Genomic DNA, 5,966 nt, shown 5'->3' with positions numbered 1-5,966 from the left:
AATATTAAGTTTTTTGCCATATAAATCTATTCAAAGGAAGGCTAATTTTAACTTATTTAGTTTGGAATAATCCTTTATGCTTTAAATAGAGACCTTTTATTTATTTATTCATATAGATGACATTTAATTACATTCATAATATCACTCTGAAGTGATTCGCAGTGATTTTTAAACAAATATTTCATATCCAGTGTTGGTAAGGATGTAGAGAAATAGAAATTTTATAGGCTGTCTGGGGTAAGGGTGGAGATGGGGGGGATTTGGCAATTTATATCTAAAGCCTTGAAATGTGTCACCCAAATCTATTGATTCTACATTTAGAAATGTCAAATATGGACAAAAAAACTGAACAAACAAAAAAGCAACCCAACTCATTGCAGTGTTATTTGTAGAAATCAAAAACTGAAAATAACTTAAGCACCCAAAATAGAAAATTAGTTTTAAAATTTATGACACAATCCCACAATCCAATGCCAAATAACCGTTTAAAAAGACATGAAAAGATGATCACAATTTATTAAATAGGAAAAAAGATTAAAAATAGCATGTACATGAAAATTTTAGCCTTATATAACAGTCAAAATGTATACGCATAGAAAAAGATAGAGGGATATATATGAAAATGCTTCATTTGTTTTTCGGGGGCAGGCCAAAAGTTTGATTGTTTCTTTCTATTTATCTTTATCTTCCTACAATGAATATGTTTTGATTTTGTGAAGAAAAATTAGTTTCGATTTTGAAAGCTGTTTTTCATTTACTATATTAAACGATACGATTTCCATGTGTTCAGACATCAACATGAACTTTAGAAAGGAATCTAACAAATAATTGTCTCATTATACTAAGACAAGCCCACTTGCTCTACTGCTTATCACCTGAATCAGCCACCCAGCTCCTACGCCAAAGAAGCGGCCGCTCAAATTGGGCGATTTGCGTAAAGTGCAGGATAAGGGATCACATCATATGCTGAAGCCAGTGGCAGCTGAATTGCCACTCCCGTGTTGGAAAGGGTGAGGACAGGGAGTGGTCACCAGAATAGGTCACCCTATGGAGTGAGGGCTTGGGTCAGGGCACAGACCAACCTACTGCAACTCCACAGGTAAGGAAGGAGCTGGGGCAATAAATACCCCAACTCCCTCTTCTCCTCCTTTAGGCTACCCGGTGCCTCAGGCTACTAGGAAAGACAGGTCTGCTGATGTGACCACGCAGGTTAGCCTCCCAGGTCTGAGATCAGTGAGAAGATGCAGAGTGGATCTGGACAGATGGTCAGAGGACAGCCAGCACAGTGACCTTGGATGAGTCGTTTAACCTCAGTAGTACAGTTGTCGTCCCTTATCATGGGGGATATATTTCAAGATCCCCGGTGGACACCTGAAACTTCAGATAGTACTGAACCTTATATATATACTGTTTTTCTCCTGTATATACATATCCACGATAAAGTTTAATTTATAAATTAAGCAGAATAAGAGATTAGCAATAACAACGAATAGTAAAATAGAACAATTACACACCTACTGTAATAAAAGTTATCTGAACGTGCTCTCTCGTTCTCTCCACATATCCTGCTGAGTTGCACTCACTCTTCTTGTGATGGATGATGTGAGATGAAATGAGCTACTCAGAACGGCGCACAATTTAAAATGTATGAGTTGTTTGTTTCTGGAATTTTCCTTTTAATATTTTTTCAGTGTCAGTTGATGGCGGATAACTGAAACCAAGGAAAGTGAAACCGCGGATGTGGAGGGACGACTGTATCCTCAGAAATATATTTGAACTTTAGCTCTGGTTCCTGGCGCAGAGCTCGGAAAAATCCTTGGACTTTCCCGAGTGACAAGAGGGTCTCCCATTATTAATGGCAAGCCCCTTTCGACCATACCTGAGTTTAGGCTAATGAGGTGACTTGGGACAGGGCACCTAGATATCCTCAGAACGGGGTGGTCACCAGAATGACCAAGTGATTTGGAGGGTCGGAAGTTTCAGCTCCAAGTGCAGACCGTTGTGGAGAGGACGAGTGTGGGGAGGGACTTGAAATTAACGTCTATAAAGACTTCGAACAAGATTTAATGACCTTAAGGGTTGGTAAACACGTGGAGGGGCTGGGAGGGTGTCACACCTGGAAAGACATGCCCGTGTTCCTCCACGCCTCGTCCCAGGTAGGTCTTCCATCAGGCTGTCCCTGAGTTGTATCCTTTATAATAAACCAGGATCCAGGAAGTAAAATGTTTTCCTGAGTTCTGTGAGTCCTTCTAACAAATTACTGGACTTGAGTAGGGGTTGGACTTGTGATTGGTATCTGATGTGGGGGCAGGCTTGTGAGACTTGAGACCACCACCTGTGGGGTCTGACCATAACTCCAGGTACTTAGTGTCGGAGTTGAATCTCTGGACACCCAGTTGGTGTTCAGAAGATCGGATAATTGGTTGGTGTGGGAAAACCTCCACACATTTGGTGTCAGAAGTGTTCTCTCATCTACGGCCATGCCACCCTGAACAAGCCCGATCCCGGCTTATCTCGGAAGCTAAGCAGGGTCGGGCCTGGTTAGTACTTGGATGGGAGACCACCTAGGAAGACCAGGTGCTGTAGGCGTAAAAAAATAAAAAAATAGGGCATTGTAAGCTGACAAGATCCTTGCACTCGGTGAGGTCAACCAAGGGTTGCCTTGCCTAAAAAAAAAAAAGTGTTCTCTGGGTTAAAGCAGATGTTCAGAACCTCTTTGTGCCTCAGTTTCCCATCTTTAAAATGAGAAATAAAAATACAAAACTTTCTGGGGCATTGTCAGGATCAAATGAGTTAACACACACAGAAGATTCACCATAAGTATTAAAACACATAGGATCCTATGTGTGTCAAGGAAATATTCTATTAAAAATGTTACGTAAGAGTTTGGCTCTACATCATTAACATGTGGACAAGGATGCTTACCTCTTAATATTGGGGTCCACATTAAATCTAAATCTCCTTGCCATACGTAGTTGAAATACACACTTTCCTCAATGTCTAGTTCTCTTTTTCTTCTTGGCACTATGGAGATACACATCCCAGACCCTTTGAGTTGGGCAGGGTCATGTGACTCACTCTGGCCAATAGAATGTGATCAGAAGAGATGTGTCATTTCCTTTCTGAGGCAGCAAAAGCTTCTGCAAGGTTCTCTGGGCTCATATTCCCCTCTGTGGAGGAGGCTTGGTGTGGAAAGCATGGAGTCACTAGACAGAAGCCATCTGGATCCCTGGGTCGCCAAGTATTATTCCTGGAGGACAGAAGCTCCGGAGGGTCGCCTGGACCCAGAGCCGGCTTCGCCTGAGCAAGACATATATTTCTGTGGCATTTAGCCAAATAGATCTTTTTGTTATTGTTGCTTTCTCATTCACAGCAGCATGTCCTATCCTGTCTAGTACAGCATATTGATGGATGCTTACAGAAAAAAAAAACCAGATGGTCTGCTTGCAGGATCCAGGGCACTACCTCTCACATCTTCCATGCCGCCACACTTCCAGGTCTCTCCTGATCTCTTCTGACAGGATGTCGCTGCAGCTGCTGGGAAGGGCCACAGAAACACACTCTGCCAACTGTATTAGGCACCATCAATTCTTATCACTCGTGGGGCGGGAGCAGTGGTGCTAATTTTTTAGGAAGAAAATGGTCCTGTGAAGTGGTTCTGTTCTGCCTGGCCACAGTTAACGTGCCCTGGTTTGGGCAGAGCCGGAGAACCTGCACGTTTGCATTCTCATACTCATGATGACATCTGTTTATATGTGGTGGGAAGCGTCTAAGGGGGTCCCCAAAGATCCACATCTCTTGGTATTTGTACCCCTGTGTAATGCCTTTCCCTTTCAGGCAAGTTGGATTTACCAACTTGCTTCAAATGAGTAGTCTATGACAGAAGCGATGGACTTCGCATCCGAGAGTGGGTTGTAAAAACCGGTGGCTTCCATCTTGGATGCTCTCTTTCTGCCTCTCTCCCTCTGGTGGAAGAAGCCAGCGGCCAGGGTGAGAGCCGCCCCATGGAGAGCTAATTAACATATCACCCCAATGGTTTTCTTTCCCAAAGGGGATTACGATGGAGTCCCCTTTGGAACTCCTCCTCACACGCCCCCACATCCCTTTGTTCTGTTTCCTCTGACTATAGACTAGTTTGCATTTTCTACAGTTTTTATGTAAAGGGAATCGGTCATAAAGTACATATTCTTTTTTTGTCCGGTTTCTTTCATGCAGCATACTTATTTTGAGAGTCCCTCATGTCGAGTTGTGCAGCAGTAGCTCAATCCTTCTTATTGCTACACAGCGGTTCCCTGTATGGACGTACCACAGTCCACATGTTCACCTGTTGATGGACATTCAGGTTATTTCCAGCTTAGGGGCTATTACCAATAGGGGTGGTGTGGACGTTTGTGCATAAGTATGCACATAGTCTTTCTTTTTCTCTTTAGTAAATACCTAAGAGTGGAATGACTGGGTTTTATCCTAAGTGTATGTTGAATTTTAACTTCTGTGTATTTATCCGAAGAATACAGAAACACTAATTGAAGAAGATATATGCACCCTACGTTTATTGCAGCATTAAAGTAGCCACGATATGGGAACGACCTAAGCGTCCATCAATGGATAAATGGATAAAGATGTGATGCACACACACGCTCACACACATGTGTATATATACACACACGCGCACACAGTGGAATACTACTCAGCCACAAAAAGAATGCAATCTTGCCATTAGTGACGACATGAATGGACCTTGAGCCTATTATGCTAAATGAAATAAGTGAAACGGAGAACAATGATACCTCATGATTTCGCTCATGTGGAATCAAAACAAAACAAAGGAACGAACAAAACAAAAACAAATTCAAAGCTACAGAGAGCAAATTGGTGGTTGGGGGTGGGTGAAAGAGCCGAAGGGGGTCAACTGCATGGCGATGAAGGGTGACTAGACTTTTGGGGGCGATCGCTTTGTAGCGTGTACAGATGTCAAATTATAATATTGTACACCTGAAACTTGTATAATGCCATATGCAAATTTTACCTCAATAAAAAAAAAAAGCTCTTAAATTATTTTCTAAGCGATTGTGCCATTTTACATTCCCATGAGCATTCTATAGGACGTTTAACAACCCTGTCACTAACCCACTAAATGCCAGAGGTCCCAGTCACCGTGACGACCCCACCCCAATCCACCCCTTTTACAAATGCTCCTTGGGATGGGGGCAGAATCACAAGACCAGCAGGCAAGGACTAGTACTCATGTAGGAACCAAGGAAGAAAATAAGTGAACCCACATATCCGAGCTGAATTTGTGGTAGCCTGAGGTATAGGATGGTTACAAGAACGAGAAGTAACTGCTGGGGGTGTGTCTTGGCGTGGCTGTGCGTCTTGTGGTTCCTCGGTTTCAGAAAAAAACCCAAATGCTCTTATTTAAAGAATCAAAGTTTACGTGCAGTGGTGAAGCGCTATGGGGTGGTTAGAACCCAGAGTCAGGTGATCCGTTTGCTTTCTATTTTTAACTTCCTTTCTGGCCCCGGAGCCTCCCAGAGCCTCCTTGGGGTAAAAATAAGTGGTGTTGGGTAATCCTGAGCTGAAAGGTTATACTTAAGTCAAAAGTACACCTGAACTGAGCTAATTTGCACTAATCACCGACACCGGCCATGAATCTGCCGGAGGGGACCCATCAGTGTGATGCAACCACAGCCGCGCGTTGCAGGAGGCCACCCGCGCTCAGACGCTATTTCGATCTCTAAACCCTCCATCTCCAGCCCCCTGTCCAACTGGAGCGCGCATCGGAACCCCCTGGAGAGCTTGTTAAAACACAGCTCGCCTGGTGTCCACCTCTAGAGATTCCGATTTCATGTATCTGGAGAAGGGCCAGAGAATTCGCATTTCTAACAAGTTCCCAGGTGGTGATACTGATGCTGGTCCAGGGGCCACACTCAGGGAGTTACTTCCCTATCGGAAGCTTCGATTTTAAA

General features: G+C 43.5%; 1 pseudogene; it reads left to right on the top strand.

Moving 5' to 3' along the window:
* The first annotated feature begins 2,470 nt into the window (after positions 1-2,470).
* Positions 2,471-2,589, top strand: LOC118607123 (annotated as a pseudogene).
* Positions 2,590-5,966: the final 3,377 nt, after the last annotated feature.

Source organism: Rousettus aegyptiacus, unplaced genomic scaffold, assembly GCF_014176215.1.
Source record: "Rousettus aegyptiacus isolate mRouAeg1 unplaced genomic scaffold, mRouAeg1.p scaffold_m13_p_8, whole genome shotgun sequence".
NCBI classification, from domain to species: Eukaryota; Metazoa; Chordata; class Mammalia; order Chiroptera; family Pteropodidae; genus Rousettus; species Rousettus aegyptiacus.
Note: the sequence above shows the minus strand (reverse complement) of the source record. Positions and strands in the feature narration are given on the sequence as shown.